Genomic DNA, 27,059 nt, shown 5'->3' with positions numbered 1-27,059 from the left:
AACCTTTATTACATACTCGATACAAACGATTGCAATTTCAGGGAAGCAGATTGCGTCCGGCCATTTCCTGTTTCTTGCAAGGAATGGGCAGATCTATGTGGAGCCCACTGTGATGTATTTGTTTAACTATGCCGTCAATTCCTTTTCTTGTATCATTCTAATGAATGAGCAAAAAAAAAAAAGAGGACGATAACTACATATGACTTTTACATTTAATACAACCCAAGCTTACTATTTGGTATGGTCGACTCTAGCATTGTATCTGCTTCATTTTTAGTCCTCCATTACTGCGACGTGCACGTTTGTGGCCAGGAAAAATAGTGGGATGTAGGTAGGACGCATGTCTCTAACCGCCACCGGACACATTTGTGTGGGGGGTACAACATGATGTATTTATTTATCCACGCCACGTATCCTTTTTTTTTTTCAGATCTTTTTAAGGTATGAACCAAAAAATGAGGTAGATTCAAAGTTCAATTGGATCACAGTAAATAGTAAGCTTGGGTTAGATTAAATGCACAAAGCATTAAATGTAAGAGTCACCTGTGATATTATTTACTTGAGCATTTAATCTGCCTCGTTTTTGGGCTCAGAACTTAAAATAATATGAGAAAATGGATGGACAATGTCGATGAAAAGATACACCACAGTGGGCCTTCACACAAATGTGACATTCATAGAGTCGGGGTTTGTACGTAATTCGTGCTCCCCTTGATCACGGGCTGCATTAAATACACGAAGCATTAAATGCAAGTCATCTATGGTGTGGTCCACTTCAGCGTTGGATCTGACTCATTTTTCAGCTCATATCTTTAAAAAGTCTTAGAGAAAGGGATGAATGAAGTCGATAAACAGATATATCATAGTAGGGCCACATAAATCTGCTTATTCCTTGCTATAGACGAGCATGGCATTGATGCAATCTACTTCCCAAGTTTAGAGATGTAATGGCCCAATTGCATGTGGGGGCACATAAATCTGCTCATTCCATGCTAGAGACAAGCATGGCATCGATGCAATCGGCTTCCCAAGTTTAGAGATGTAATGGTACAAATTTACAATTGACTTCCTAACATGAAAGGGTTTCCTAAGACTTCAATTCCAAATCATGGATGTATTTATATAGTAAGTTACTTTAGATAAGCTACTTATGCCTCAAATAACTTGTCTTAATTTCTATTCATTAAGCTGAAGTGATTAAATTAACTTTAAATAAAAAAGTTATTTATAATCGACCTTAAACCAAACTTACTTATCTCAAATAAGTTACTTATTTACTGGTGTTAAGTAAAATGGATCTATCTCTTTAATGGATTTGACTGGGCAAAGCAAGATCTCCGTTGGATTTTTTGGGGGAAGCTACCCCAACAGGAATGTGGTCATGGTTTATGTTGGAAATAGGATAATTTATAGGGATATAATCAACCATGTCGAAAAAAAAAAAAAAAAACATATATGTTATAGAGAAGTTGAAAGCGATGGGTTGAAAACCAAAATGACAAAAAGCTGCATCAACCACACTAGGTTGTGCAACTTAACTAAGTTGCACTTGCACAACCATGTTGCGCGATCTAGGCTTGTTTTAACCCTTTGGAGGGCCGCATGACTCAACTAGATTAGAGCATGTTTCTTAGACTAAAGAGCTTTTGTGTGATTTTTAGGTCATCCATAAAATGTTGTACATCCTTGATTGAAATATGAACAGTGAGATTGGCCATTTGAGCAGTGTAGACTTTTGAATGATTTCCACGACTTTGGATTCGGTCTGTAGTTACTGACTCCCAACAATGTAATTTGAGATTATCTAAACATTCTTGAGGATCCGGATTGCTGTTTCATGCATTTTTAGCTGTGAAAAATATACTAGTGAAATTTATGGTGAAACGGCCTGCTATAGTCACTAATCAAGAGATGATTAATAGAGCCCATGATGATGGAATTGTCATGAAAAATGAGCCAAGTCAAAGGTCTTGATACACCAGTTGTATTTGCCAGGTTTGGAGTCAATAAAATAGTAGTATAATCACCGAGGACGGCACTTCATTGCTATCATCAAGCTTGGACATGGTGCAACAAGAAGAAAATTATCAGAAATCAAATAAGAATTTACTCAAAACTCCGTTCTGATACCAACTATGATACACATGGGTATATATAGATAATCTGCCCGAGTCATGCGGCTCGAGTGACCCTAGTGTAGTGTAGCACCTAATACTTGCCCTATACAAAGTTAGATTCTTTGCATAGGTAGCATTGTTTTTAAGGGATGCAGACTCTTAAACAATAAACGGTACCAGAAAAACTGAATATTCAATTTTGAAGGTAAGACCAATTGATATAAACCTCTCAATATTTATTAAAATAATTAAAATATATGTAATAAATATGAAACGAAAAAATGAAAATACATTGTGTTGTATTGGTGACATTCCTTTGCTTAAATAAAGTCATGAATTTGAAATTCACTTGTATGAAAAATACAAAATAAAAATGAAAAATCAATTTATTAGAAAAGAGATTCATTTTAATTTTCTAACAGTCGCATCTAAGTCTTGTGGACTTATTGAATCACACTCATAAGCTAGTTTCCTAGTGACTCAACTTGAAATTAGTGCGAATCATTGAATTTTGAAACATTGGTTCAAATGAATCTTTTCGGGGAAAGCTTTGATACTCTAGCAAAGTCTCACAAATGATACACAAGCACTTACAAATTACTTTAAAATTATATATATGTAGAGTTGTACACGAGTTGAACCGAGTGGAGTTTGGCACCACTCGGCTCGACTTGACCAATAGCTAACCCCAGCTCGAACTCAACGTGGCTCGATCTTCGAGCCTGACTAGCCAGCTCGGCTCAATTTGATCAGCAGCTCAGCCCAATTTGAGCCAAATTCGAGACTCAGCGACATTTTCTCAAACACATAGAGTGCATCTTCAATTTCTCACAAATGCAAAACAGTAACAATACTTTATAAGTATTTCATCAAACACTCAGCGAGTAACATCAAAATCAAGATATGAGGAGAATGTATACACCCAAAACACAGTGATTTATTTCATATCCATTCCTTACTCGGCACTAGCCAATCCCGTGGAGAATGTATACACCTGAAACAACATTTTGTTGAGTCATTTCATCAAACACTTGGCCAATAGCATCAATATCAAAATAACTGAGTCACCGAGCCGATTTGATCTGAGTTAATTTGAGTCGAGGTTCGATCCGAATCAAGTCAAGCTTGGGCAAGCTCAAACTCTACTCAAAATTTTTTCAACCAGTAAAAAACAGCTTAACTCAGTCCAAATCCAATTTCAAACCGAGGCGAGTCAAGCTTTTCCTAATCTAGTTGAGCGAGCTGATTGAGCTAACTCAACTCATTTATAGCTCTACACACATGGCATACAAGTAGTTAAATTAAATTGTACAAATTATGTTACCAAGTGTGCAGATTTATTATATACAAAAAAGTTAAGCTTATTACCTTACTATCAGGTTGGTGGACATTTATTGGACGGTTAATAATGGAAAATAAAAATAAAAATCCAATGGTCCTATCTCTACGAACAAGTGTCCACCAACTAGAGTTTAGGGTTGGTGATCAATTAATTTGATATTGGGATTTTGATTTTGACATGGTGGTCCACAACCTAGTCAGTTTTATTTGAGTTTATATATGCCACGTGTACAATTTCTGATAGAGTGGGTATCAAGTGTTATAGGTAGCCTGAGTATTATATAACTCCTCAATTTTCATATGGGTTCTTGACACGCAATTTAAAATAGTCGTTTGAATATTTGAATCTTGAAAGTTTGGGAAATTGCCACGTGCCACGTGCTCATGGATCCTGCACGATATGCACCAGCCTGTAGATACGCAATGCCAGCAAAGCCAACGAGAGGAGAGATTTTGAACAGGTATTTTGTACCACATAAGCAAAGGTGATAGATTTGGGTAGGATATTGATGTAGAGCGGGTCACAAACACCTTTATGGCAAAGATGGACCAGAGAAGAGAAGGCTCAATTGGAGGCGGAAATGATTTGGACCTTCAGAACCTTAAATCAATTGTATCTTGCAAATTGCGATGAGTTTTTGAACATATTATATATGATTTTGAGATAATAAAACCTACTTAAACCAACCAATCTCACCATGCCGAGTTTAAATAGTAAGCTTTAGTTTGAGTATAACTTTTGATCCTTTGAGTTGTAGAAGTCGTACCCAATATGAAAATGGCTTAGAAAAGTTAGAGAATAATATGGTTGGGCTAAATTGGACACTTACTATTTTTTTAATGAATTATTTCTACTTCTATCTCTCATGGATTCGAAGAAGAAGATCTGTAAGGTCCTGAATTTAGAGTAATTATTCCCTCAGGAAGATGGTGATCGACCTCATCATGTCCCTCCCTACGCCAGATCTGGATCACTCATAGGGTGGGGTTGATATTAACGGCCCCTGGCGAAAAGTTGCGGCCGGTTATTAGATTGACCCATAAAGAAATGGAGGATAAAAAAATGAGTAACAACTTATATTTTAGGTACATGTATAGCTCACCTAATTAATAGAATTTCTTGACTTTAGCCATGGTCTGTTCATGGTGGTCCACCGACTAATCAATGGCTCGGATTATTCACATGTATGCCATGTTCACTTATGTGCTATGATTCACTTCTCTCCTTGTAAATCGCCTACCGAGCTGGGAAGCTTTGTACAAGGAGATTCTCTAAGAAAAGATATTGCGTTTAAACCATACCAAGGGTGACAATTGAAATTGCAGTTTAGACCACTATAGTAGAAGTATGTGTAAGTGCTATGTTGTATATCAAGCACCTTCTGTTGTCAAATTCTGTAGTGACTAACCACTTTAGAATGATGGACTTATTCAAAGATGAAAAGTTCACCTTCAAGTGAAGAATGATGGAAAGTTCACCTTCATATGAAGATTAACTGAAAGTTCAAGTTCAAGTGCATGTTCAAGTTCAAGAGCAAGACCAAGTTGAAGTGCTACTACAAGTTCAAGTGCTACTACAAGTTCAAATCCAAGTGCACTACATGGTCAAGATCTAGTTAAAGCTTCAAGTGTACAATATCACACTTCACGTAAATCAACTAGAAGATCTATCGAAGCTACCAAAGCTATAAATTTTAATGTTCAATATTCAGGTATAAATGACCCTAGAAAGACCTTAGGATTAGGTCATTCATATTGCATATTTGGTATGGGTTATTATACTTCTTATAGACTTTATTTCGACTAGTCTTAGCCTATGTTCGACTAGTCCAGGCTCTAGCTCGACCAGTCCAAGGTTTTTCTCGACCAGTCTAAAATTTGTTTCAAATTTTTAGAATTTTCTAGTAGGGTCACAATCAGTCAAGCACCCTGCTCGACCAGTCGTGGACACTGGCTCAACCAATCGAGTAGGGCTCGACTCGAACCCCATCAAAGTTTTTTGGACCCACTTGACTAGTTGAGGGACGGTTTTATCCGATCACGCCAGAATTTTTGAAATTTGGTTGAATCTTAGACCAGTCGAAGGCGACCTTAGACCAATCGAAGGAACCGTTTTTCAGCTTATAAATAGAGGTCTTTTCTCAGATTTATTCATTCATTAAAAGTCATATCAGGCCTCCACTTTGAAGAGAAAAGTCCCCATGATTATCAAGCTATTGTCCAGTAAATCGTAGATTCATTTTTATAGCTTTTTGATTTGTAATTTCTTAATCTCTCTTTGCTTGAATCTGATTTATAAAAGGGTGTTCTTCTCTACCCCTTTTGAGATCCAAGAAATTAAATCAAAGTAGTCCAAGGTTGGATTAATGTAAAATTTATTTAGACCTAGAACCCTTCTATATGTGTGACTGGACATTGAACATCTACATCTACAAGTGAAGTGGTTTTACCGGCTACATCAAAGCAGAATCTTTAGATAAGTATTTTGTTTATTTGCTTTTGGTTTTTTAGATTATCGAAAAATCTCTGTACTGGTTTTTACTGAGGTAGCCAGAAAATCTCAACACGAGGTTTTTAATTGTGATAGCCCATTGAAAACACAATTGTACAAGTTTTAAGGTGAACCTTAAAAAACCTTATTCATAGTGAACGTCAATATCACGTGGGTTGTGATTATTGGGAGTGGAGTAGGTGTGGCTGTTTGAGAATATTTTGTGTACACACCGAACCACTATAATTCTTGGTGTTTGGTGAATGATGATGTATGTGATGAATATGTGGTGAATGGTTGTATCTATTTCATATACATGTGGTGAATGTTGTAATAACTAGATTTCATTATTTTTCCTCTTGTTTTAGTTTAGGTTTTTATCCTTACCGAGTTCAAGAAATCAGGTTGTCCTACCATAAACTTTGGTTTTTGGTGTAAGGTTGTCATTTGAACAAAGTTTGAATCAACTTCTCAATACTACTGCAATTGAGATCGCTATTAGATTCAGCTATCTTTATTTCTTTTCCGCAATTATTTTTTATTTGGCATAGTCCTATTCACCCCCCTAGGACTGAGAGCTCGCCCTTTTCAAGTGGTATCAGAGCTAAGTTGCTCATTCCTTTGGATTTATTTCCTGAGCTTATCAATCTAGAGCTTTCAGTTTGTCAAATTTTAATAGCCTATTTATTAATAGGCAACCACCATTTGATGGCTCAAATTATGCTTATTGAAAAGCCAGAATAAAGATTTTTCTGAAATCTAATGATGAAAGCATGTGGCAAGCCACAGTTAACAAATGGAACTAAGTCCATTAAAAAAACACCTTTTTATTTATAAACCATACCTTATTAAAATGAAAGCAGTGCTAATGTTAAGGCTTTAAATGCAATCACTTGTGCACTATCACCTGATGAATTCAAAAGAATCATTTCATGTGATACTGCTAAACAAGCTTGGGATATTCTTGAAAAACACATGAGGGAACAATTATAATAAAAAAGTCTAAAGTTCAAATCCTCACCACTAGGTTTGAGGAGATTCGCATGGAAGAAAATGAGTCTTTCATGGACTTCTATACAAAACTAAATGACATAGTTAACTCTATGTGGGGTCTAGGAGAAGGTATCCCAGAAAGCAAAGTCTGTGCAAAAATACTGTGATCACTTCCTGAGAGATTTAATTCCAAGGTGACTACCATTCAGGAACTTAGATACATAAACCAAATAAAGGTTGAGGAACTTGTTAGTTCACTTCAAACTTACGAGTTAAATTTTAAAGCTCCCAAAGGTAAGTCAATAGCTCTTAAATCATCCAAATCAATTTTAAAAGATAGTGATGTTATTTCTGATTGTGAAAACTCAGAGGATGATATGGCTTTACTCGCTAAAAAGTTTTACAAGATTTTCAAAAGTAAGAAAAAAGTAGATTTTCAAAAAGCCTCTAAGAAGAAAAAGGATAAATCTAAAAACTGAAAATCTCTAAAAGATAGTCAATGTTTCAACTGCCATGAATATGGGCATTTGGCAAATAAGTGTCCAAAAAGAGACAAGCCAAAAAGAAAAGGCATGTTAGCCACATGAGATGAATCATCCAGTTCTGAAGCTTCTTCTGAGTTGGATGAATCAGAACCTGAAACTTCAAATGAAGTCAAGGCTTTAATGACTCTAGCCAGAGTCACTTCCACAGATAGTTGCGATTCAACTTAATATGAAAATCTGAGGAGTGACCCTGAAAATGAAGATGATCTTCAGGATGCCTATAATGCCCTATACAGGGAAAGTTGTAAGATTATTGTCAAGCCAAAACTTCAAAAAGAAAATTTTCTAAAATTAAAAGAGGAATTTGAAAATTCTGTTTTAGAAAAATCTCATATTTCTGATTTGTTTGAAAAACCAAAACGCAATTTGAGTTTAAAACTTCTGAACTTGAAAATTTAACAACAGAAAATGGAAAACTAAAACTTGAAGTTTCTTCCCTGTTGAGTTCAAAGGATACATGGAAGTATGCCCATGGAGACCCTAAACTTGAAAAGTTAATAACTACATCTACAAAACGTGAAGACAGATCAAGTCTGGGCTATGTCAAAGATATACCTCAGAAAAATAAGAATGTATCTCCTACATTTGTCAAAGGAGAATCTTCTAACTTAAAAGGTTTGAAATATAATTAATAATCAAAAAAAAAATTTAATGTAAAAACTTTTCAAGCATCCAAAGTCAATACTAATAATGTCAGCTTTAGAAAATAATGTTATAGTCCTTTAGCTGAAAAAATTTTGGCTTTACTCAAGGTGCTTCTCAAATCTAACTTTAGTATGAGAGTTGGTAGACAAAATAATATTAAACGAAGGAAAACCAACAGTGCTCCAAAACCCAAAACAACGATGAAATGGGTTCCTAAGGTTGCTTTGTTTTGTTGCCCACACCGCCTTCAAGGCTTCGAGTCAATCAAAGTGGTACCTAGACAGTAGTTGCTCAAGACACATGATAGGTGATAGAGATTTTTTCACCAACTACAAACAAATGACTGATGGGTCAGTCACTTTTGGTGATGGAAGCAACTGTAAGATAATTGGTCAAGGTATGGTTCAAATTTCTAACCTTCCTCCTTTTGAAAATGTTTTATTTGTAGAAGGGCCTGAGCACAATATTTTGAGTATCTCTCAAATCTGCGATAATAAGCACAGTGTTAAATTTACAAATCAAGGATGGGAGATCTCCAATGAGAAAGGTTGTGTGATATTAAATGGTTATAGAACGTCTGAAAATTAATTTATCATTAATGAACCTTGTTCATCTAAATTATCTTGTTACATGGTCCAAACTAATGAAAACGAATTATGGCACAAACGCCTTGGAGATGTTAACTACCAAAATCTGTATAGATTGAGCAAAGCCGATCTTATTAGAGGTTTACTCAAATTAACGAAAATGGATAAAATATGTGGCGCATGTCAAATTGGAAAACAAACAAGCAGTAGTTATAAGAAAGTGAACTCTTTTACCACATCCAAACCTCTTGAACTTCTCCACATGGATCTTGTTGGACCAACCAGAACGGAGAGTAGAGGTGGTAAAAAGTACTTCTTAGTTATCGTCGATGACTTTACCAGATTTACTTGGGCAGCATTCATGAAAGAAAAATCTGATACTCTTGATGAAGTTAAGAGAATACTCAAACGTATTCAGAACGAAAAAGAAATAAATGTTGTTATCCGAAGTGATCATGGGTCGAAATTCGAAAATAACAATTTTAAGAAGTTCTGTAGCGATTATGGTATATCGCATGAGTTTTCAGCTCCTAAGACACCTCAACAAAATGGGGTCATTGAAGGGAAAAATAGAGTGCTACAAGAGATGACAAATGTTATACTAAATAGCATGAAATTACCTAAAAATTTATAGGCCGAAGCTGTTAATACTGCATGCTATATTATAAACCGTGTTTACATTAGAAAATCTAAAGATAAAACGGCTTTTGAATTGTGGTTTAATAAGCAACATACAGTTAAATACTTTCGAATTTTTTGAAGTAAATGCTACATTTTACGAGACCGGAAAAATTTAGGGAAGTTCAATACAAATAGTGATGAAGGGATATTCCTAAGTTATGCTCTGAATAGTCGAGCATATCATATTTTTAACAAAAGAACTGGTGTTATTCAGGAGTCTATAAATGTTGTTATTGATGATCACCTGAACACACCAACATCTAGTTCAGAAGATGATAAAGTCAATATAATTGAAAAACCTAACTCCTCATCTTTTCCAATCAATACTGAACTACAATCAGTCAAAGACCATCCTACTGATCTAATTCTAGGCAATCCTCTCACTGGTGTGCATACTCGAAAACAACTGAAAAATATATGCAATTTATGTGTGTTTTAATTCCCAAATCAAACCAGCCAACATAAAAGAGGCACTCACTGATGAAAATTGGATTGTTGCCATGCAAGATGAATTGAGTCAATTTGTTAAGAATGATGTGTGGTATTTGGTTCCAAGACCATCTGATAAACATATAATTGGGATCAAGTGGATTTTCAAAAATAAATCTGATGAATTAAGAAATATAATCAGAAACAAGGCTAAACTGGTTGTACAAGGGCACACTCAAATAGAAGGAGTCGATTATGATGAAACCTTTGTCCCAGTAGCTCGTCTTGAATCTATCATATTATTCATATCCATTGCGTGCTTTAAAAAGTTTAAGATTTATCAAATGGATATTAAAAGTGCATTCTTTAATGGTGAACTACATGAAGAGGTTGATGTTAAACATCTTAAAGGTTTTGAGGACCCCAAACAATTTAATCATGTGTATCACCTTAAAAACGCACTTTATGGTTTGAAACAAGCTCCCAGGGCGTGGTATGAAAAATTGACTAAGTTCTTACTAAGTCATAATTTTGTTATGAGTGCTAATAAAACTCTTTTTGTTAAAAAATATAATGAACATATACTAATAGTATAGATATACATTGATGATATTATCTATGGTTCTACTTACTCTAACCTGTCCACTGAGTTTGTAGAGCTTATGAAATGTAGGTTCGAACTGAGTATGGTGGGAGAATTGAACTACTTTCTAGGTTTATAGGTTAAACAACTAGAAGACGGTATCTTCATTTCTCAAACCAAGTATACCTTAAACCTGGTTAAGAAATTTGGATTTGAAAATGGTAAGAAATTCGATACTCCTATGAGTACGACTCTCAAGCTCTCAAAAGATGCAACAGGTAAAAGTATAGATCCTTGGTTATATCGTAGTATGATTAGTAGTTTACTATACTTAACTGTAAGTCATCTTGATATATCATTCAGTGTAGGTATTTGTGCTAGATATCAATCAGATCCTAATGCATTCAATGTAAACTACTCATAATTTCACTTATAACCTATGTAACACCCTAAACATTTTAATACCCGTGTATTGAAAGTTCTCGATTGTTACTAAGAAGTTCACGTAACATGTATCACTACGTGAAAAATGGAAAAAAGGACGGATTTTGAGATGGTTCTGGACCGTCTCTAAAATTACTTGATTTAAAGACGCTTTAGAGACGGCCATAAACCGTCTCTAAAATTTTAGACGGCCCCTGACCGTCCTTAATATTGTCTTTAAAATTTGAACATCTAGAAATCATTTAAGACGGTCGTTGACCTCTTATATGGATCATCTGAAACGGTAATTGATCGTCCGCGTTAGAGACGGTCCTTGACCGTCTTATATGCGGTCATCTGAGACGGTCATTGGCCATCTCTATTAGAGACGGTCATAGGCCGTCTTTTACTTGTAATCTGAGACTGTCAAAGACCGTCTTTATTCGAGACGGTCCTTAGCCGTCTTATAACCCTGTCAAAGACCGTCTCTATTAGAGACGGTCCTAAACCGTCTTATAGCCCTGTTAAAGACCATTTCTAATGCTCAGGTCAAAAATTAAGAAGCTCAAAAAAATTATAAATTTGGAAAAAAAAAAAGTTGAGAAGTTTAGAAAAATAATTAACAATGTTTAAGAAAAATTTAAATTTTGAAAAAAGAAATTGTAAATTTCTAAAAATCTAGATTTTGAAAAAAAAATTAAGCACTTTGAATAATGTTGATAATTTTGAAAAAAAAAATTTCGATAAAAAAATGATATTTTGAAAAGAAAATTTAAAAAATTAAACAAAATTGTGAAAAAATTGACAAATTGTAAAAAAAAATATATTTTAAAAAAAGAAAACTAAATTTTGTAAAAAAAAATGTTAAATTTATTTATAATAAAAATGATATTTAATTAAAAGAGTAAAAAAAAATATTCACTTTGAAAAAAAAGTAGTTAAATTTATATGTGAAAAATAAAATTACTAAATTATTAGGCACATCCACTAATTGAACCTTTAATCATTTTTGGACAATCTAATCAGTTCAAATTGAAGAGTAAATAACTTCAGATGTTTAAATCAAATTTCACTGAAATTGTTGATCAATCTTGCATGCCCATTATCTTTCTCATATGTAGCTTGATTGAGGCGAGTAACTAGTCAAATTGAGAGTATTGATAGTAAAATAGAGTGAATGGACTATACATGTAAAATGGGCCAAATATTCTGGTTAAAATTGTGACCCAACTTACAGACCTCGTGAGAACCTAAGAATTGATGTTAGTAAGTTTTGTGAGCCCCATCATGATGTGTGTCGAACATCAACACCGTGGATTTGATGTGTCCCCTTTAGGTTATGAGATATCTCAAAAATTATCGGTAAACGAAAATCAAGTGGGCCATACCATTTAAAACTATGTGAAGACATCCTAAAAAATATAAAAGCACTTGGTAGGGCCCACATGAGTTTTGGATGCGGTTGAAACTTGGTCTGACCCCTCATCCAAGTGGGACACACATAATGAGTGGGTTGGATATGTGAATCACATTTAGGCAGGCCCAATATATAATTATGAATGTTTAAGGAATCCTTTCTCCACTACATTTAAGTGAGTTACTCGTTACCTTTACCAGAGTAAACTGTGGGGTTCACCGTTATTTATTTATTTTATCCACTCCATTCATCCATGTTAACAGATAATTTGAGGTCTAAAGAACAAAAAGGAAGCATATCCAAAGCTTAAGTGGACCGCACCACAGGAAATAGTGTGATTGAACCTCTACCATTTAAAATTTCTTGGAGGCCATAGAAGTTTTGGATCAAGCTGATGTTTGTATTTTCTATTCATTTATATATTTTTGATATTATGAACAACCTTTAACTGTTTTTGGACAATCTGATTAGTCCGAACATGAAGAGTAAATAACTTCATATGTTTAAATCAAAATTCACTCAAATTGTTGACCAATCTTGTTTGCCCAATATCTTTCTCATATGTAGTATGATCGAGGCGAGTAACTAGTCAAATTGAGGGTAATGATCAGTAAAATAGAGTGAATGGACAGAGTCGATATATATAAAATATATCAAGGTGGGCCCTACACGGTTAGAGTAACACCCACGAAGGAGTTACCTAAATAATGAAATGGTACTATAAAAGGTCACCTCATGGGAACTTCCCATAAGGTTAATCTGTGCGCCCAACCATGATGTGTGTAGAACATCAACACCATGCATTTGATGTGTCCCCTTTAAGTCCAAAAATCAGTTGTATACGAAACTCAGGTGGGCCATAGCGTGTAAAACTATGCGAAGACATCCCTAAAACATATAAAAGCATTTGGTGGGACACACATAATGAGTGGGTTGGATATGTGAATCACATTTAGTCAAGCCCAATATATGATTATGAATGTTTTAAGGAAACCCCTCCCCACTCCATTTAGGTGAGTTACAAATTACCCTTAGCATACTGAGTAAATTCTGTGCGGTCCACCATTATTTATTTATTTTATCCACTCCGTTCATCCATGTTAACAGATAATTTGAGGTCTAAAGAACAAAAAAGAAGCATATCCAAAGCTCAAGTGGACCACACCACAGGAAATAGTGTGATTGAACCTCTACCATTGAAAATTTTTTGGAGGCCATAGAAGTTTTGGATCAAGCTGATGTTTGTGTTTTCTCTTCATTCATATCTTTTTGATATTATGAACAGGTTGGATGACAAATAAACATTATTGTGGGCCCAAGGAAGGTATTAACGGTGGAAATCATTATTTCACATTGTTTCGTGTGGCATGGTTCACTTAAGTTTTGGATTTACCGAAATTTGGGATCAACCCACACCGTTCATCCATTTTTCGAGATCATTTTAGAGAATTATCCAAAAAATGAATCATATCCAAAGATTAAATGGACCGCACCACAAATAAGGGGAACAGATTGGCTACTCCCTCGGACACCGGCCAATGGCTGGTGGTTGGTGCTCTATGGGCCCCACCATGATGTATGTGTTTAATTCATGTCATCCATCTATTTTTAAAAATCATCTTACGGCATGAGACCAAAAATGAGGTATATCCCAATCTGAAATGGACCACATTACAGGAAACAATGTTGAATGAGCGTCAACTATTAAAAATATTCTGGAGGCCATAAAAGTTTTGGATCGAGATGATTTTTGTTTTTCCCCTTCATCTAGGCCTGTATGACCTAATAAACAAATTGGATGTCAAATAAACAGTACAGTGGGCCTTAGGAGGATTTTAGTGATGGATATCCAATCACTATTGTTTTCATGTGGTGTGGTCCACCTGAGATTTATATCAAGCTCATTTTTAGGGATCAACCCTAAAATGACGTTAAGAAATGGATGGACAGCGGGGATAAAACATATACATCATGGTGAGACCCATAAAGCCTACCAGATCCAAAGCTCAACGCTACCAGATCCAAAGCTCAACCGGTTATTTTTTTATTGTAAAGTGACAATGTGTGAGTTTTGTATTTGATGTAAAATAGTGGTGACTCATTCAGAACAATGGTGGCAATGAGATGGTGTTATCCAGACCATCTAAATAATGGGTCTAGTTGTAAATGGCTAATATTTATACTTTTTTCCTATATAAGACTATCTTAATCATCTGTAAATGGTCCATTATATGTATGGCTTTTAATATAGTTTATTTTATAAATGATGAAAAACTCACAATTGTTGGATTTGAAAGTTACATTCATTTTAGAAGAGGATTTCCGAATCCATCTTCCAAGTAGAGGAGGCCGCGCCTTCATTCAAACAAAATTCGCTGGAGTTCCTCTTTTGACATTCATTTACGTTGCCAGGAATTTGCGATCGGGAGATTTTCAGGTACCTCGTTTCAATTTCCTCCTCTTTTTCTTTCTATGATTTATCATAATAGAAGAAAATCTCTACATTTTGGTGTAAATTTTTCGAAGCAGCAATTTTTGGGGTTTCATATACGCCATTTGATTTTTTCGCGGTTTTTGCATTTTCTTTCTTCCAAATTTTTTGGTTTTCTCGAGTTTTTTTTCGTTTGAATGTCTCAAGGTCAAGCACCTAGCAGGTTTGGCTATGATTGATGAGGGGAAGTTTGATTGGAAAATAGTTACAATATCGTTGGACGATCCGAGAGCTTCGCTCGTGAACGATGTTGCTGATGTTGAGAAAAATTTTTCGGTATGAAATATTATCATTATTTTCTCCTTTGATAGTAGGTATTTTACAGATGTTGGATTAGTTATAATGTTGTGTCCTTTCTGGATTTTGGAGACAATATTGGATTTGTAATCATTTCCAGATATCTGTGAGCATAGCCCACATGGGATGTCTGCCAAATGTGGACGGGATCTTGTCTACTGGCAGATGAGAAATGAATGAGATTGGACCCAGCACTTTATCATTGCATTCTTATGGAGCAGATTTTGAGGATTGGGGTGTTTAGCCCATCTTATCATGTCAATTTTGTGGAATACATGGGCTCTGCTTCTGCGAAATGCAGATGTCCTCGTTGGATGATAGCAGTGAGACCACTCTGGGTCTCCTGTTGGATGGTCAGATGGTCCTGCATCATTAATGCTTTTTAATTTTTGAGGATGGAGATTGAAGTGGCATAATCCATATATCGTATTTGCAAATGTTTGATCATTGTGCGCTAATGCATAAGACTCCTTCACTTTGATTATATGGATAGATATTTTATTTCAATGAATGTTGACTTCATTTTCTTCTCATATGATTTTTTCAGCTTTCCTGCTATGTAGAAATTGTACTGATGCCACCATCATATGATGAAATGAAGATTCAACTTTGTATTGTCATTTGTCATCTCTAGTGATGCACTAAATCAGTACTCACATGGAATGTATCATCTAATACACGCTGACATGTCTCATTTTGGAGTTTGCTGATACATGTCTGGAGACTGCTGCTTATTTCTTATGATGTGGTTTGAACCATGAAAAACTTTGTTCAAAGTAGGTGAGATACATTCAATGGTCATTTTCATTCACAACTTGGAATTATCCTCTGGCCCTTGATTTCATCTATTAGTTTGCTTTGATGCAGGGAACTGTCACTGCGGGACTGGTTTAGAGATTACAAGATTCCAGATGGAAAGCCTGCTAATAAATTTGGTCTTGGCAATAAGGTGGCCAGCAAGGTATATCTACTTTTGGTTCTGTTGTAGCTTTTCAGACCTTTTCTATATTTGAGAAGTCAACTTACCATGTCGGTGGGACAATTACATTCACAAAATGATGATTACTTGGTTTGAACTTTAGGCCAATCCATGTCGGCGGAATAATTACATTTAGTCATGTGATTAGCTAGATGTCCATTAGCTGGCCATTAATTTTGACTTATAGCCTACCCAATGAGTAGATTGGCCTAATTTCTATAACAAGTTTCATGGTATGTGACTCATCTTTTGCATGTATTGAATATTTTGCAAATGCAACTCTGGTGGGAAAAAATGCGGAATGTGAAAGTTCATATATAGTTGATGTATGTGATGATTTTGCGAACACAACTCTGCCCTCCAATCATGTGCAAGGTATGTGTTACCCTCCAAACATCTGGATGGTCTTGACTGACATACATGAATGCTAAATGCACCATTTAAGAAACAGTGGATAGCATATGTACAACTATACTATTTTGAAGGATTGCAAAAGTCACATGCTTTTTTTTTTTAATGCAATAGTTGTGATTTTTTACATTCACTAGATTGAATCTGAAATGGTTTTTTATGTTTTAATTTTATTATGATTTTCATTTGCTCTTGCATTAATGAATGGAATGTTGCTTTTCAGATTCTTTTCATTGAATCCAGATTGTTTTTTTTTTATAAAAATTTTAATTTGTTGAATTTATTTATTTTGGGTTAAATGAGAGAATAACAACATTCTTCTTTTTCTTTTTCTTTTTCTTTTTGATGAGTAGACCAACCTATAAGGTAAGATTCCAACATCATGGCCCCAACACCCATCCACCTCTTCCAACAGGTGCACCCGGCCCCAACAATTCTTTTAGATGTACAAAATATCAATCTCTCAAATCATCAGGTGGGCCACACACGAATTCTTATTTTTTTGGGTGGCATATAATTGGATCTTTACAATGGATTGCCGACCTAATGAACCCATCAGCCTAAATTTTGAGCCATGAAATCTACCAAGTGGGGTTTAACTGATGAGTGATTCTAATCTTAAATAAGTATTCTTAGCTTACGAGTGTAAGCTTAGGGCACTTTTAAATTATATTCCTGGGAGTCATTCTCATTCTATAGTTTGAAATGAAGAAAGACAGTTGGGTCCGCATTAGCATTCCCCAGTGCAACGGCAATCACTTTCTTTTTCTTTAATTTATTCTAATCTACTATGATGTAAAACCCAGTCTACCTAGGTATGAAACATCATAGGGTAATAAAAATATCTTAAATGTATATTTGTATGATGGATAACATGTGTTGGCTTGATTGATTTAAATTAAACATATATAGGAAATAAATATATTTTTGCCTCTTTTTTATTATATATATATATATATATATATATATGGGTGGAGGTAGCAAGAAACCAAGAACTGCTACCATTAGGAGTGGGTCAGTTCAAGTTGAAGGCTCTAAGGGAGAGGCCCCAAAGGATATGGGTGGAGGTAGTAAGTTTTTTAAAAGAGGAAAGTTTTTTAAAAGGATGACTGGGTCCACAGGTAAATACACTTGGGTTTTATATATGTTATGGACCTTTATCCCCAAATTTTCAGCCTTTTATCTTTGTTTCATGCTTTCTTTATTTGCCCCTTACCCTTTAGTTTTTCCTTAGTATAAGGCATAATATGTAATTTTTCATTTTCTTCTAATATTATAAATAAGAGTGAGCTGGACATTCCAGCCCCATATGCTCTTTTTCTCACAAATTCTCTCCTGCTTCTTTACATGTTATTAGAGCCTAAGGGCTCATAGGATTTCTTTTTCTTCTTATGCTTCTTAACATGGCCTGATTTTTTATTTTTTATTTCGTCCCTTACATCTTCATGTATCATACAATTTATCATGCAATGCCAAGACTATTTTCAGTTTGTAGAAGTGGGGTCCATCATACAGTGTCTGAATCATTGAGATTTGGGGCCCTACTATAGCAAATATCTCCAGTTTCTATTTCCACAATTATTTATTGCTTTACAAATAGGCTTTACTTCAAAAATAATTTTTTTAGTTGTTAAGTAATAAGAACTCATGTTTAAAAATATAATTGTTAATTGAACTTGAGTGTACCACCAAAGTCCTACAATACATAGAACTGGACACCTTGCTATGGCGGTTTTGTGAGCTAAATGTTGTTGATGATTATGTCCACCCACTTTATTTAAATATATATCTTAATCTTACTTTTTTGCTGTTATGTTCCTTTGTACTTGCAACCTTATTAGAATCTGTGACCTATCTAGCAATGTTACAAAAACTCCTATATTCTGTTTCAACCAAATATGCTTGCTTGTCACACATGCCAACACACTTATTTGGATAAGATCTATCTTTTTTTTTTTCGTTATTTTTTGTTTATCGTTTAATTACCATTGCCTTAGTTCCTCTTATAGTTAACAGTTTACTATTAGTGCAGTTTTAATTCACATGTACTACACTAAAAAACTTTCTTAATATTTTGCACTTGAATGATCTAATAGTTACAAATGGGTTTGCTAGAGCTGCAAAAACTTTCTCCACAAGCTTCATCCTTTTCTAAGTTATTTTCAATGTGCACATTGCGACCTGATTCCATAGTGTTCTTTGCTTCAAATCTAGCTTCTAATCATAGGGTAGATTTGAAATACCTCAGGAATCTAGAGCTGGCAGAAAGATTTTACATGAAATTGTGATTCAGTAATCTACTTTCCGTTATTTTGTACATTCCAAATTGTACCAGTGAAAATTTGATTGTGATGCAACTGTTAAGGACACTCAAAGAGATGGAGGAGAGTATATCATCACTCCTTGCCTTGAGAGTACAAACCCTGTGAAATCCACATACAAACCCTCATGCATGAAATCCACCACTGCATATGGTCAGTAACTATTTCTTTCTTTTTATGAAAGACAATTTAAGAAGTTAATATATATAGTGACAAAGGCATGACTGTTTGTAGCTGATTAGCATGCCAGATTCCCAGGATTAACTGATTCTTTCATTCCTGATGATGAAACCAATATATTTTAGTGTTAGATGCAAATTATATATGACATGGCAGGTTGAAATGCTGCATGCATAAGATAGGTGGCATGAGGATCTGAACGAGCATACCAGATGAAAAAGGACCGAATCACCTGCAATAAGCCTCTTTGCACTTACACACTCCATCCAGTTGCAAGAAGATGTTGCTTGGGCTGACTTGCATTAGAAATGGAATCAGGTAAGTACTATCGTGGCTTAGATGATAATGATGATGATGATATATTATGCCGGCAGGTCTTAGACATGTTTGCCCTAGCAATTAGTTTTGCTAATGGAGAACCATGGTCAGATCGTTCAAGCCATTTAATGAGGATTTTTCTGGTTGAATGCGGGCTATAGCTTATTTCTATCCATGGGTGTTCATTTGTTGACTGTTCTAACTAATCATGTGACTTTTAAAATGTGTAGCAACATGAAAAGGCCCACCTGATTCACTACTTGGATCTCATTCTGAATTGTAAAGTGTGACTTTTAAAATGTGTAGCAACATTCCTGTTGGAGTTACCAAAAGAATTAGGGAATTTCAAGAATTTGGTTGAGTTGATGTTGCTACGAAACAATCTGACTGGTCTGATTCCTCATGCTTCGAGTAATTTGAGAAACCTTGCATTGTTACCTTACATTGTTGTTGGTTCGATTCCTCCTGCAGCTAAGCTTGCAACAGTAATTTGTTTATAACTGCAGGTATATGTGTGGCCTTTTGGATTATTAATAAAATTCCATCATTTAAAAAAATGACACAACTGTGTAAATATCTAGGATGATTACATAGCTGAAATGAGAATGTTCAGATAGATTATCAGATATTTCTCATATTATTTATGTGAAGTATATCATTTCATGATTTAGATAATGCTGCTTGTTTATTTAGTGTCCAATTTGACAGAGTTGTTTTGCCTTCTATTTTCAAGGTCTGCAAAGTGAAAATCTGGCCCTTTTGAACCTTCCCTAATTGCACAAGTGGCTGAACCGTCTCTGTATGTTACACATAATTTGTCATCCACTAGTTTCTGTAAATGAAAATAAGAGGATTGATCTTAACAGTATGGTCGTCATGCACATGGACAGAAAATGCTTGCAATGAATGTTTATGAGTACTTGGTAATTTTGGAGTCCTTGGTTAGGGTCTGGGCTGAAAGTACGAGTGCTGGAGCTGACGCTTTCGAAGTCGGAAATATTAGTAAATATGGATTTTCTTGTTAAGAAAAAAATGGAAGGTAAAGAAGAGACATAATTGAAACTTTGCCCTGTGAAAAGTAATATTAACCATGTTACTTTCCCCGTTGAATTTGACGTTCAGGAAATGGACCTTTTCCAGAAAACCATGGATTTAAAACCATTAAATCCTTCTTAGAAATCTGAGTTTATTGAACCAAATTGAATTATTACAATTCAATTTTGTTGAATATCCAAACGCAAGGTTTCCATGAATTAGGTAAATGAATTCATTCTAACCCATTTTGTTGAATAACCAAACGCAAGGATTTTTTATTATTTATTTATTTATTTATTATTATTGTTATTATTATTTTTTGTGATATGCAATAGCTTTTCAGAATTCATATGTAGGTGCATACTTGTGCTCATTCACATGGACTTTGACTATCTTTCTTAAATTTCTTTGGTTTTTCTAATTTTTGTATCTAATTTTGACTTTCTAGGCCCTAAAACAAGATTCGAGGTGCCGTCAACAATGCTAACAGAATCCTCCAGGTCAGATTATTGATTGGACCTGATTTTATTTAAATGATCTTGATAATCCATTTTATTTAAATAAGCAAAACCGGATGTGCGTCGGAGCTATCCGAATGTTGAGCGGGGGTCCGTGGAAGGTGAGAATTGTTGTTATGACCATGATGAAGCTGTCCATTTCCTATGGACAACATTGGAGTGGTTTGGCCATTTGGACATGCCATATTTATGTATTTACTCGAAATTGATGGAGCAGACCCGGATGTGCGTCGGAGCTATCCGGATGTTGAGCGGGGGTCCCTGGAAGATGGGGACCGCTATTATGACCATGATAAAGCTGTCCATTTTCTATGGACAGCATTGGAGGGCCCTGGCCATTTGGACATGCCATATTTATGTATTTGATCGAAATTAATGGAGCAGACCCGAATGTGCGTCGGAGCTATTCGGAAGAGCGGGGTTCCCTGGAAAGAGGGAACCGCTATTATGACCATGATGAAGCTGTCCATTTTTTATGGATAGCATTGGAAGGGCCTGGCCATTTGCGCCGGATGGCCGTGTTTATATCTGTATTTGCAGGGACCATACCCTTAACCTAAACCAAAACTTATGACCTAAAACCTTAACCTATAACCTAAACCTCAACCTTAACCTAAACCTAAACCTTAACTTAAAACCTAAACCTAAACCTACACTTAATCCTAATCTTAACTCCCTAACCTAAACCTATACCTAAACTTGAAAACCCAAACATAAACCCAATCTCGAACCCGAACCTAAACCTTAACCTTAACCTATTCTCAATTCCCTAAACCTATATCTTATAACCTAAACCTAAACCTAAACCTAAACCTTAACCTATACCTATAACCTTAACCTAAACCTAAACCTAAACCTTAACCTAAACCTATAACCTTAACCTAAAACCTAAACCTATAACCTAAACCTAAATCAAAACATATAACCAAAACCAAAACCAAAACCTATATCCTAAACCCAAATGCATTCTCAAATCCTATAACCCATAATCTAAACCTAAACCTAAACCTATAACCTATAACCAAAACCAAAACCTGTAACCTAAACCAAAGCCAAAACCTATAGCCTAAACCCGAACCCATTCTCAAATCCAAAAACCTATAACCTAAACCGTTAACCTATAACCTAAATCAAAACCTAAAACCTAAACCAAACCTAAACCTAAAACCAAAACCTAAAACCTAAACCTATAATCTATAACTTAAATCAAAACATATAATCAAAACCAAATCCCAAAACCCAAACCTAAACCTAGAACCTAAACCTAAACCTATAACCTAAACTCAAATCCCTAAACCTAAACCTAAACCTAATCCTATAACTTAAACTCAAATCCCTAAACCTTAACTTATAACCTAACCTAAACCTATACTTATAACCTAAAACTATTCTCAAATCCCAAAACCTATAACCTAAACCTAACCTTTCCCTAAACCTATAACCTAAACTCAATTCCCTAAACCTAAACCTAAACCTATAGCCTAAACTCAAATCCCTAAACCTTAACCTATAACCTAACCTAAACCTATACTTATAACTTAAAACTATTCCCAAATCCCAAAACCTATAACCTAAACCTAAGCTTTCCCTAAACCTATAAGCTAAACTCAATTCCCTAAAGCTAAACCTACACCTAATCCTAATCTCAACTCCCTAACCTAAACCTAAACATAAACTTGAAAACTCAAACTTAAACCCAATCCCGAACCTGAACCCAATTTCTTAAACCTAAACCATAACCCATTCTCAAATCCAAAAACCTATAACCTAAACCCGATCTCGAACCTGAACCCGATTTCCTAAACCTAAACCTCAACCTATTCTCAATTCCCTAAACCTTAACCTATAACCTAACCTAAACCTAAATCGATAACCTAAACCTAAACCTATAACCTAAGTGTATTCTCAAATCCTTAAACCTAAACCTACACCTAATCCTAATCTCAACTCCTTAACCTAAACCTAAACCCGATCCCGAACCCGATCCCGACTTCCTAAACCTAAACATTAACCTATTCTCAATTCCTTAAACCTAAATCTTATAACTTAAACCTAAACCTAAACCTAAACCTATAACCTATAACCTTAACCTAAACCTAAACTTAAACCTGTAACCTATAACTTAAACCTAAACCTAAAACCTAAATGTATTCTCAAATCCCTAAACCTAAACCTACACCTAATCCTAATCTCAACTCCCTAACCTAAACCTAAACCTAAACTTGAAAACCCAAACCTAAACCTGATCCGGAACCCGAACCCGATTTCCTAAACCTAAACCTTAACCTATTCTCAATTCCCTAAACCTATAGCTTATAACCTAAACCGAAACTTAAACCTATACCTAAACCTATAACCTATAACCTAAACATAAACCTAAAACCTAAATGTATTCTTAAATCCCTAAACTTAAACCTACACCTAATCCTAATCTCAACTCCCTAGCCTAAACCTAAACCTAAACCTAAACTTGAAAACCCAAACCTAAACCCGATCCTGAACCCGAACCCGATTTCCTAAACCTAAACCTTAACCTATTCTCAATTCTCTAAACCTTAACCTATGACCTAACCTAAACCTAAACCTAAAACCTAAGAGTATTCTCAAATCCTTAAACCTAAACCTACACCTAATCCTAATCTCAACTCCTTAATCTAAACTTAAACCTAAATTTGAAAACCCAAACCTGAACCCGATTTCCTAAACCTAAACATTAACTTATTCTCAATTCCCTAAACCTATATCTTATAACCTATACCTAAACCTAAACCTATAACCTATAACCTTGACCTAAACCTAAACCCAAACCTGTAACCTATAACCTAAACCTAAACCTAAAACCTAAATGTATTCTCAAATCCCTAAACCTAAACCTATACCTACACCTAATCCTAATCTCAACTCCCTAACCTAAACCAAAACCTAAACTTGAAAACCCAAACCTAAACCCGATCCCGAACCCGAACCCGATTTCCTAAACCTAAACATTAACCTATTCTCAATTCCCTAAACCTATATCTTATAACCTAAACCTACACCTAACCCATCACCTAAACCTAAACCTATAACCTATAACCTTGACCTAAACCTAAACCTAAACCTGTAACCTATAACCTAAACCTAAACTTAAAACCTAAATGTATTCTCAAATCCCTAAACCTAAACCTACACCTAATCCTAATCTCAACTCCCTAACCTAAACCTAAACCTAAACTTGAAAACCAAAACCTAAACCCGATCCCGAACCCGAACCCGATTTCCTAAACCTAAACCTTAACCTATTCTCAATTCCTTAAACCAATTGCTTATAACATAAACTCAAACCTAAACTTATACCTTAACCTAAACCTATAACCTATAACCTAAACATAAACCTATAACCTAAACATAAACATAAAACCTAAATGTATTCTCAAATCCCTAAACCTAAACCTACACCTAATCCTAATCTCAACTCCCTAACCTAAACCTAAACCTAAACTTGATAACCCAAACCTAAACCCGATCCTGAACCCGAACCCGATTTCCTAAACCTAAACCTTAACCTATAACCTAACCTATACCTAAATCTATAACCTAAACCTAAACCTAAAACCTTAGTGTATTCTCAAATCCTTAAACCTAAACCTACACCTAATCCTAATCTCAACTCCCTAACCTAAACCTAAACCTAAACTTGAAAACCCAAACCTAAACCCGAACCCGATTTTCTAAACCTAAACATTAACCTATTCTCAATTCCCTAAACCTATATCTTATAACCTAAACCTAAACCTAAACCTAAACCTATAACCTATAACTTTAACCTAAACCTAAACCTAAACCTGTAACCTATAACCTAAACCTAAACCTAAAACCTAAATGTATTATCAAATCTTTAAACCTAAACCTACACCTAATCCTAATCTCAACTCCCTAACGTAAACCCAAACTTAAACTTGAAAATCCAAACCTAAACCCGAACCCGAACCCGATTTCCTAAACTTAAACCTTAACCTTTTCTCAATTCTCTAACCTATATCTTATAACCTAAACCTAAGCCTAAACCTAAACCTAAACCTTAACCTAAACCTAAACCTAAACCTAAACCTGTAACCTATAACCTAAACCTAAACCTAAAACCTAAATGTATTCTGAAATCCCTAAACCTAAACCTACACCTAATCCTAATCTTAACTCCCTAAACCTAAACCTAAGCTTAAACTTGAAAATCAAAACCTTAACCCGATCCCGAACCCCAACCCGATTTTCTAAACCTAAACCTTAACCTATTCTCAATTCCCTAAACCTATAGCTTATAACCTAAACCTAAACCTAAACCTAAACCTAAACCTAAAACCTAAATGTATTCTTAAATCCCTAAACCTAAACCTACACCTAATCCTAATCTCAACTCCCTAACCTAAACCTAAACCCGATCCCGAACCCGAACCCGATTTCCTAAACCTAAACCTTAACCTTTTCTCAATTCCCTAAACCTGTTGCTTATAACCTAAACCGAAACCTAAACCTATACCTTAACCTATAACATATAACTTAAACATAAACCTAAAACTTAAATGTATTCTCAAATCCCTAAACCTAAACCTACACATAATCCTAATCTCAACTCCCTAACCTAAACCTAAACCTAAACTTGAAAACCCGATCCCGAACCCGAACCCGATTTCTTAAACGTAAACCTAAATGTATTCTCAAATCCTTAAACCTAAACCAACACCTAATCCTAATCTCAACTCCCTAACCTAAACCTAAACTTAAACTTGAAAACCCAATTTTCTAAACCTTAACCTTAACCTATTCTCAATTCTCTAAAGCTATAACCTATATACTATAACCTATAACTAAAACCTAAACCTTAACTTAAACTTATAACTTAAGCCTAAACCTTAACCTAAACTTAAATAAAAACCTATAACCTAAACCTTAACCTATAACCTATAACCTAAACTTATTACCTAAAACCTAAAACCTAATCCTAAACCTAAACATAAATCTATAACCTAAGCCTAAACCTTAACCTAAACCTAAACCAAAACCTATAACCTAAACCTTAACCTAAAACCTAAACTTATTACCTAAAACCTAAAACCTAATCCTAAACCTAAACCTAAACCTAAACCTAAAACCTAAAACCTAAACGTAAACCTATTTTAATGATCAGTTTTATTTTTAAAAAGTGCCCACTTCTTTGGAAGAAGTTTATGCAATTCTTCTTGATTCTGAATTATAATGTTTTGTTGGTTTAATATATATATATTTTTTTTAGGTGAAAGACAAAAAGAAAATTGTTGCTGATTTTTATTCTTTTTTTATTTATGATGTTAAACCTGTATGTATTTATGTGTGGAGGAATGTAATGTGGATAAGATTGCTTGTGTTTGGATGGATGTAGTTTATGTTTGGATGAATGTAGTTTATGTTGGATTTACGTAGTTTGGGTTGTTTAGATGGATGTGAATGTGAATATGATGAAATATATTATATAACAGGTGTATATTAGGAAGAATACGATGAAATATATTGTAACAGGTATATAGTGGCCCTTTTTAAGGACGGTCTATGGCAGTCCTTTTTTAGGACGGCCCATGACCGTCATTTTAAAAGACTGTCGATATCCGTCCTTTGAAGGCTTATCAGAGACTGTCTACGACAGTCTTTTTTAAGGACGGTCCATGACCGTCCTTTTAAAGGACGGTCCAAGACCGTCCTTTAAAGGCTTATAAGAGACGGTCCATGACCGTCTTTTTTTAGGACGGTCCGTGACCGTCTTTTTTTCGTCAAAAAAAATGACGGTTTTTGACCGTCCTTTAAGTAATACGACACGTCAAAATTTGACGGCCCTTGCGACGGTCCATGACCGTCCTTTTTGGTCATTTGAGACGGTTTTGGACCGTCCTTTTTTCACAGTTTTGGCATGCTGACTAGGTTGGGAACATAAATGATAGAAAATCTACCAGTGGTGGATGTTTTTATATTGGGAATTATTTAGTTTCCTGGCACAGTAAGAAACAGAGTTCCGTATCATTATCCACAGCTGAGGCTAAATACATTTCAGGCAAAAATGCTTGTACCCAGCTAGTATGGATGAAAAGAATGCTTAATGATTATGGAATTACGCAAGATACAATGATACTGTATTGTGATAACTCTAGCGCAATTAATATATCTAATAATCCCATCCAGCATTCCCGTATGAAGCATATTGACATTCGATATCACTATATTCAGAAATTGGTTGAAGATAAAAGCATTTT

This window comes from Magnolia sinica, chromosome 15 (assembly GCF_029962835.1).
Source record: "Magnolia sinica isolate HGM2019 chromosome 15, MsV1, whole genome shotgun sequence".
NCBI lineage: Eukaryota > Viridiplantae > Streptophyta > Magnoliopsida > Magnoliales > Magnoliaceae > Magnolia > Magnolia sinica.
Note: the sequence above shows the minus strand (reverse complement) of the source record.